Here is an 8,899-nt window from a genome sequence, read left to right as displayed (position 1 = left end):
TTATTTACATGAAAGACCATATTATGTGATAAAACTAATTTTAGTAACATAATATCAATTTTTTGTTAATTTATCTCATAAATTACTAAAATCGTCTTAAGACAACATGCATGTATTTAACATTGCTCTGATACCACTTGTTAGTCATTTAGACCATGTTAATACTCATCTTATGATATTAAAATTATAAATTAATTTAATATGGTCTAAATCTACATGCATGCAAATAAAAATATAAAAAAATGGTATAAAACCATCTTAAGACAAAAATCCTTACAATGGTTTAAGGCAAGTAAGGGCACTACAAAGGTCTCCTACCTTTGTAGTTCTTGAGCTATAAGAATATGGATGATCCTCCAAATACACCACAATTACCAAAAATAGGTAATCTCCTTTGGATGCACCCAAGATTAAACCCAAAAATCCTAATAATTACTAACTAGATAATTAATAGGATAACCTTGTATACTATGTAATATTATTACACTAATAATATTAGTTTATGTATATTATAGTTTTGTGAATTATTTTTGATGATGATCAACAATTTGATCAAGTTTTTGATGAGAAAATATGAAGAAAATAAGGTTTTTTTTTCTTTCTCTTTTTCTCTTCAATATGGCACGACCAAGGGTCTATTTTGAGGTTTTTTTTGGTCTCCAAAATAATCATCTAATGAGTGTAAATAGTGGGGTATTTATAGAGAACAAAATGTAAAGAAATGAGTTAAACATTTCTTAGTGGGTTATGCCACATGTAATAACACTTATCTTATACAAGTGTCAACCCACATGTAGTATTTTGGTCCATTTCGATTTCCGACATTTGTCCCACAAATGCTCATAAGTCTTATATTTAATTATCTTACATAATTAAATATTAAGTTAATTATTTAACAGTTAAATAATACACATTAACCAGTAATGATTACTTAACTATTAAGTAATAATGAGACCATTTTATCAACATATATTGTGTCAATACTACCCCATTTAGCTAATTTTACAACCTCTTGTAAATTAAAATAGCTAATTATCTTTACCTCAAAACTTATACATATATCGTATAAATTTAATTAATTAACAATTAATTAATAAATTGTAATTTATATTTATTAATTAATTATCACATAATTAAATAATAAATCCTCTTGGCCCGAGTTCGTAACCCGTCATCAAATAATACATTCACACGACTTATTAAAAGTCAATTAATACAAGGAATTAATTATATCGTATCTCATACAAATAATTAATTTATCCATTTTGGGCATCATCCTATAGGTGTGACCTAAAGGGATCAACTGATCACCGCCATTACACGACAGTAATGTCAAACTCTAGTCAGCCAATCATTACCGATTAAAGATGACCAACTGACAAATAAATAAATAAATCCCTAATATTCCTTTTACGAGATTTATTATGTAAACGCACTTATTGTGGAGGACACTACTCCAACAGAGGAGACTTGACAGTGGAGCTGGATATTTCTGATCATATTCACAGGAAGTAAGCTCTTGATTCTAAGATTCAGGAGTGGAGAGCTGGAGTAGAGAAAGGGACAGTGTCTCGGTTCTCTATTCATTCTGATGGGAGTGTTCGGTTTGATGGGAGTTGGTGTGTGACGAGGGATGAGGAGTTGAAAAAGATAATCATGACTGAGGCTCATTGTACACCGTATTCAGTGCATCCAGGTGGTGACAAGCTGTATAGAGATCTGAAGAAGACTTTCTGGTGGCCTGGGATGAAAAGGGAAATAGCCGAGTTCGTGGCTAGATGTTTGACATGTCAGAGGGTTAAGGTAGAGCAGCGAAGATTGCAAGGTAAGATTTAGTCTCTTGAGGTACCTGAGTGGAAATGGTAGTCTATCTCCATAGATTTTATAGGGGGTTTATCGAGGAGCCAGCAGGGTAGTAACATGATATGGGTGATCGTTGACCGTTTGACTAAGTCAGCTCATTTTATTCCGATGAAGGATACATGGAGTAAGGTTCAGTTGGCTAATGGATATAGGAAGAATGTGGTGAGGTTACATGGAGTCCCAAAGGACATTGTGCCAGATCGGGATGCGAGGTTTATTTCACGGTTTTGGCAAGAGTTGCAGAAGCTGATAGGAACTACCTTGAAGATGAGAACTGCATTTCATCCTGCAAGAGACGGACAGACAAAGAGAACTATCAATACTTTATAGGATATGTTGAGTGCTTGTGTGATGGGGTTTGGTGGTAGTTGGGAAGATAGGTTAGTGATACGTTCATTTTGTATAGTCTTTTTAGTTTATTTTAGCACGTATTTCTATGTAATTTCGTACTGTTTATATTGCATTTTGCCCCGAATTGGCTACTTTGGTTCGTTTTGTCCGTTTTGTAGGAATGAACGTGAAAGTAGTGGAATCGTACCATTTTCGTCCCTTTTTGCATGCATTTTGAGGAGACGGGATTGTTCAGAGTGAGATCTTGCATTGGGATGCGTGAAGGAACGGTCTACGGATCAGTCAGTCACGAGTTTGAGCTGCTTTGGAGGAAGAATAATCGATCGAGCTGTTTCATTGGCCGATCGAGTGGTTTCTTTGGTTGAGGTTGGTCGATCGAGTAGTATTGTACTCGATCAAGAAGTGCTGGAATTAGGAGTTACTCGATCGAGTAACAATTCTGTTCGATCGAGTAGATATTTTGGAGAAGTACTCGATCGAGTTGTTTCAGACTACTCGATCGAGTGGTTTTGGCTGTCATGGGCTTTAATTATTCCGTTAACTTCTTTTAGATATTGGACTTAGTAATTTTCTATTTAAACGCATAATAACTAGGTCATTAGCAGTCAGTTTTCACCTATCATTTTTGACATTACGCTTGAACGCTTCTCTTTTCCTTTCACTTTAACTTGCTTTCAGGGTTATTTAGCTCGGAATTAGTCGTTCTTTACGCCAGATTCTTGCGATTGTAATCTCTTACTCTCTTTTAATCTTAATCTTTCATTTATTCATCTTAATTACTCATCTTGTTCCTTTAATTTTCTGCCCTAATTTCCTAATTGCGATTTAATTATTATTTCATTATGCTTTATATTAGTTATTTCAATATTGTTATTATTGACAACATTAGCGATATGAGTAGCTAAATCATTTCATGTTAGGATTAGGGGATCTACTGTAGAAATGTGACGATATAGTAAATAGGTTAGATGAATTAATTGTGAGACTCTCCCCCCATAGCAATATAACTGTATTTACCGACTTAGTTGAGTGCACGCTTCTGATTAACCTTTTTAATATGGTCAAATTTAATCCTGGATCAGAAGATTGGACTAAATAGGCCTACTATGAACAGTAGACTACCCTGACAAGGACGGAAGTTAAGTTAGTGGTAATTTAGGATAGAAAGTGGACCGGAAGGACCTTTCCATATCCGTCTCGCAGTAATTTATCTAAGTTGTTTACAGTTGAGTCACTGGACTACGGTAGTGAACCGAAGTCCTGACATGTCCCTTCTCTATTGATAGCTTATTCTCATTTTCTATCTTTATCGCTCTTTCTTTATTTCTCTTCCATTAAACACTTAATTAGTTTAGAACAATCAAATTACAACCCCCCCCCATTTGTGACCAAATAGACTGACTCTTACAGATATCTTGCCTCCCTGAGAAGATCGACCTGACTTCCCTAGCTATATAGTTAGTTTAGTTAGTTATTTTTGATAGGTATACGACAGCCCTGTCAAATTTTGGCGCCGTTGTCGGGGAGGCAATTGCCCTATCTGTCTTTGTTTCGTTTATTTTATCCGTCTCAGGGAATTTTTATTCCTTGAGGCAGTTCTTATTCATTTTCTTTCAGTATTGTGTATGCTAAGGTCACATAGGTTGGAGTTATTTCCAGCTGATTCTGAGCGAGAAAGACTGTTCAGGCATAGACTCCGTCTGTAAAGAGAATCATAAAAGGAAGCCTTGATTACTTTCGAACCTGAACTTCAGCATTTCCTATTTACAGAAGATCAATCTTTAGAAGAAGACACTTTTAGTTCTGTAAACCAACCGGTAAAGATGCCGAATATTGCTAGTCATTCGGAGCCTAAAGCATCATCTATTCCTAAAGGTTTCAATCTCCAGACTGAGGATGGGAATACTTTCAACATCCGTCCGTCCTATATCAATCTGGTGGAGAGAAATATCTTTAGAGGTGTGGCAGGTGAAGACCCGAGGAATCATACGGAGGTCTTTACGGACTACTGTTCTACTATCCCCGCTACAAAGGGGGTAACTCAAGACAAGATTAAGGAGGTGTTGTTTCCTTTTTCTTTGACTGACTCAGCCAGGAGGTGGCTGACTGACTTGGACCGTACGGCCACGGGGGTCACAAACTGGGAGACCCTTGCTCTTGCTTTTTATAAGAGATATTTCCCTCCGCAGCGCACTAATCCGCCGAGGGCAAAATTCACTAGTTTCAAACAGGCACCTGATGAAACTTTCTATGAAGCGTGGTGCCGTTTCAAGAGGTTGATGAGGTCTCTTCCTCACCATGGTTTTGATTCGTGGTTTCTGTCCAATCAGTTCTACAATGGGTTGTACGATGATCACAGAGCCATACTTGATGCATCATCCAACGGAAGAATCCAAAAGAACACTGATGATGATAAGGGATACGCCCTTATTGAAGAGATGGCCACGCACTGTGCTGAGTATGGAAACCCGAGGGATGGTATTAGAACAGTTCATGCAATCGATAAGCAAGTTGTGGCTCAGCTGGAAGCCATGAATGCTAGATTTGATAAGTTGGAGTTGCATTCTGCTGGGGAGCCTCAGACGGTTCATCTGCTTACTAGAGGGGAGACGGTCACATGTGAGAGGTGTGGGAGCAACGACAGTCACACTGCTGTTGGTTGTCTTACAGAGAAGGAATAGGTCTTTGCTTTTCAAAAATACAAGCAAGGAGGGGGTTCCTATTATAATAACCAACGGGCAGTCCATCCCAATTTGAGGTGGACAAGTGAAAATGTGCTCAATCCTACCCCTCCGCTGCAGCAGCAGCAGCCATATGTCTCTCTTCATAAGGCTCAACAAGGCTTTCAGAAGCCTTCTTCCTTTCCTACACCTAATCAAGGTGCATCATCTTCTGGTGGGGTAAGTGAGATAGTGAGTTAAAGACGATGTTGCAGTCTTTGACAAAGCAGTGGCAACTATGTGACCAACAAAAAGATGCATCTATCAAGGCACTTGAAACTCAAGTCACCCAGTTAGCCGCGAACCAGTCCACAAGGAAACCGGGACATTTACCGTCACAAGCCGATAAGAATCCACATGAGACGGTGAATTTAATTAATTTTAGGAGCGGTTATTCATATGAAGGACCGAAATCAGACCCGGGGAAGGAAATTACTGCTGATGAATAGTGTTCTGTTGAAGAAAAAGAGCTGACGACAAAGAAAGTACTCGATCGACTAATTTCTGGGGGTCGATCGAGTAAAAATGCTGAAGAAAGGACTCGATCGAGTGGAATTTCTGCTCGATCGAGTGAACATGAAAAAGAAGAGCTCGATCGAGTAAATAAAACTGTTCGATCGAGTGAATTTGCTGAAGAATCAGCTCGATAGAATGACATTTTTTATCGATCGAGTAATAAAGATAAAGAACAACTCGATCGAGAGCCTGCTAGTGCTAGATCGAGTGAAAAATCACCTGAAAGACCACGTTCGAGAGGAAAGAAGTCTCGATCGAAGGATTTAGTGCTTGATCCAGCTGATACATTGGAAGAGAGGAACAAAGGGCTCGAGATACCCATCACGGTGCCCTTCCCGAGGCGTTTGCAGAGTACTAAGGCTAATCAACAATTCGACAAATTTGCCGAACTCCTGAAAAGCTTGCAAGTCACTGTTCCATTCGCCGAATTGCTGACACAGGTATCCTCTTATCTTAAATTTATGAAAGAAATTTTATCACGTAAGAGGTACATTAACGACCATGAGACGGTAGCTTTGACCGAGGTAGGGACGGCCCTAGTTCAGAATAAGTTACCTCTCAAACAGTCAGACCCGTGTAGTTTTTCAATTCCGTGTCATATTGGTACCCACTTGATTGATAACGCGTTATGCGATCTTGGCGCTAGCGTGAGTGTCTTACCGCTGTCTCTGGCTAAGAGACTTGGTTTCACCAAGTTTAATTGCACAAATATGACTGTTCAAATGGCCAACCGTAGTATATCACGGCCACTAGGTATCATAGAAGACATACCTGTTAAGATCGGGAGGTTCTTTATTCCCGTTGACTTCGTTGTACTTAATATCCCCGAAGATACCCATACCCCTATCATTTTAGGGAGACCATTTTTATTTACTGCCCGTGCAGTGATAGACGTCGGGGGCAAGACATTGACTTTCCAGGTTGGGGACGAGGAATTGATATTCCATTAGTCTAAGTTCCGAAGGGCTCCTATGCAAGCTCAGCCTTGCAATGCCCTCTCTTCTACTAACCCTCCTATTGACACTCCAAATGAAGATTTGGAACATCGTGCTGCTATTGTGACCCCTCCGCCTCAGGTTGAGAGCAAAAAGGAGGAAAGTTCGTCTGTTTTCCTTGCTGCAGGTACAAATGAAAATAGTGAAGGAGATGTCAATGAGTATTGATACGTGCATTTTGTATAGTCTTTTTAGCCTATTTTAGCACGTATTTCTATGTACTTTCGTACTGTTTATATTGCATATTGCCCTTGAATTGGCTACTTTGGTTCGTCTTGACTATTTTGCAGGAATGAACGTAAAAGTAGTGGAATCGTACCATTTTCGTCCTTTTTGCATGCATTTTGAGGAGACAGGATTTTTCAGTGTGAGATATTGCATTGGGATGCGTGAAGGAACAGTCTACGAGGCAGTCGGTCACGAGTTTGAGCTGATTTGAAGGAAGAATACTCGATCGAGCTGTTTTATCACTCGATCGAGTGGTTTCTATAGCATTGGTTGGTCGATCGAGTAATATTTTACTCGATCAAGAAGCGCTGGAATTAGAGGTTACTCGATCGAGTAACAATTCTACTCGATCGAGTAGATTATCTGGAGAAATGCTCGATCGAGTGGTTTCAGACTACTCGATCGAGTGGTTTTGGCTGGCGTGGGCTTTAATTAGCCCGTGAACTTGTTTTAGTTGATGGAGTTAGTAGTTTTTCTATTTAAACGCACGTTAACTAGGTCATTAGCATCTAATTCTATTCTATCTAAGTTTTGATCGATTATTCATCTTTCACTCTTACGACTGCGTTACTTTTTCTTCTTCACTGTAACTTTTGCTTTCGGATTTTCTCGCTCGGATTTGTTTGTTCTTTACGCCGGATTCTTGCGATTGTAATCTCTTTCTCCCTTTTTAATATTAATTTCTCTTTTATTCATTTTAATTACTTGTTTTTCTTCCTTTTAATTTCTGCCCTAATTACTTTTTATGCAATTTAATTATTGTTTTATCATGTTGAATGTTAGTTTATTCTTTGTTATTAGTATTGACAGTATTAATAGCATGAGTAGCTAATCTGTTTCATGTTGGGATTAGGAGATCTAAGGTAGAAATGTGACGATGTAGTAAATAGGTTAGATGAATTATTTGTGAGTCTCTGTCCCCATAGCAATATAACTGTATTTACCGACTTAGTTGAGTGCACGCTTCTGAGTCACCTTTTTTAATCTGGTTAAGTTTAATCCTGGATCAGAAGATTGGACTAAATAGACCTGCTATGAACAGTAAACTACCCTGACGAGGACGGAAGTTAAGTTAGTGGTAATTTAGGATAGAAAGTGGACCGGAAGGACCTTTCCATATCCGTCTCGCAGTAATTCATCTAAGTTGTTTACAGTTGAGTCACTGGACTACCGTAGTGAACCAAAATCCTGACATGTCCCCTCTCTATTGATAGTTTAATCTTATTTTTTGTCTTTATTGCTCTTCCCTTGCTTCTCTTCCTTTAAACCTTTTTAGTTTAGAAAACCAAATACAAACCCCCCCATTTGTGACCAAATAGACGGACTTTTACAGATATCTTGCCTCCCTGAGGAGATCGACCTGACTTCCCTAGCTATATAGCTAGTTTAGTTAGTTATTTTTTATAGGTATACGACAACCCTGTCAAATTTTGGCGCCATTGTCGGGGAGGCAATTGCCTTATCTGTCTTTGTTTCGTTTATTTTATCCGTCTCAGGGAATTTTTATTCCTTGAGGCAGTTCTTATTCATTTTCTTTCAGTGTTGTGTATGCCCAGGTCACACAGGTTTGAGTTAGTTTCAGCTGATTCTGAGCCAGAGAGTCTGTTCAGGCATAGACTCTATCTGCAAAGAGAATCACGAAAGGAAGACTTGAGTACTTTCGAACCAGAGCTTCAGCATTTCGTTTTTACAGAGAATCCATCTTTTGAAGAAGATACTTCCAGTTCTATAAGCCAACCAGTAAAGATGCCGAACATTGCTAGTCATTCGGAGCCTAAAGCATCATCAATTCCAAAGGGTTTCAATCTCCAGACTGAGGATGGGAATACATTTGACATCCGTCCTTCCTATATCAATATGGTGGAGAGAAATCTCTTTAGAGGTGTGGCAGGTGAAGACTCGAGGAAGCATATGGAGGTCTTTAGGGACTAATGTTCTACTATCCCCGCCACAAAGGGGGTAACTCAAGACAAGATTAAGGAGGTTCTGTTTCCTTTTTCTTTGACTGGCTCAGCCAGGGGGTGGTTGACTGACTTGGACCGTACGGCCACGGGGTCACAGACTGGGAGACCCTTGCTCTTGCTTTTTATAAGAGATATTTCCCTCCGCAGCGCACTAATCAGCCGAGGGCAAAAATCACTAGTTTCAGACAGGCACCTGATGAAACTTTCTATGAAGCGTGGTGCCATTTCAAGAGGTTGGTAAGGTCTCTTCCTCACCATGGTT

The 8,899-nt window shown here is 39.1% G+C and overlaps 2 non-coding genes across 2 annotated transcripts; both read right to left on the bottom strand.

The window, feature by feature from the left end:
- Nucleotides 1-4,410: 4,410 nt before the first annotated feature.
- LOC141635705 (small nucleolar RNA R71) lies at nucleotides 4,411-4,519 on the bottom strand. The gene has a single exon (XR_012540373.1). It is a non-coding gene; the product is annotated as a small nucleolar RNA R71 (small nucleolar RNA).
- A 4,275-nt stretch (nucleotides 4,520-8,794) lies between these two features.
- Nucleotides 8,795-8,899, bottom strand: LOC141635898 (small nucleolar RNA R71). Its single transcript, XR_012540552.1, has one exon. It is a non-coding gene; the product is annotated as a small nucleolar RNA R71 (small nucleolar RNA).

Source organism: Silene latifolia, chromosome Y (genome assembly GCF_048544455.1).
Source record: "Silene latifolia isolate original U9 population chromosome Y, ASM4854445v1, whole genome shotgun sequence".
NCBI classification, from domain to species: domain Eukaryota; kingdom Viridiplantae; phylum Streptophyta; class Magnoliopsida; order Caryophyllales; family Caryophyllaceae; genus Silene; species Silene latifolia.
The sequence above is the reverse complement of the archived record's forward strand: the minus strand, read 5'-3'. Positions and strand labels throughout refer to the sequence as shown.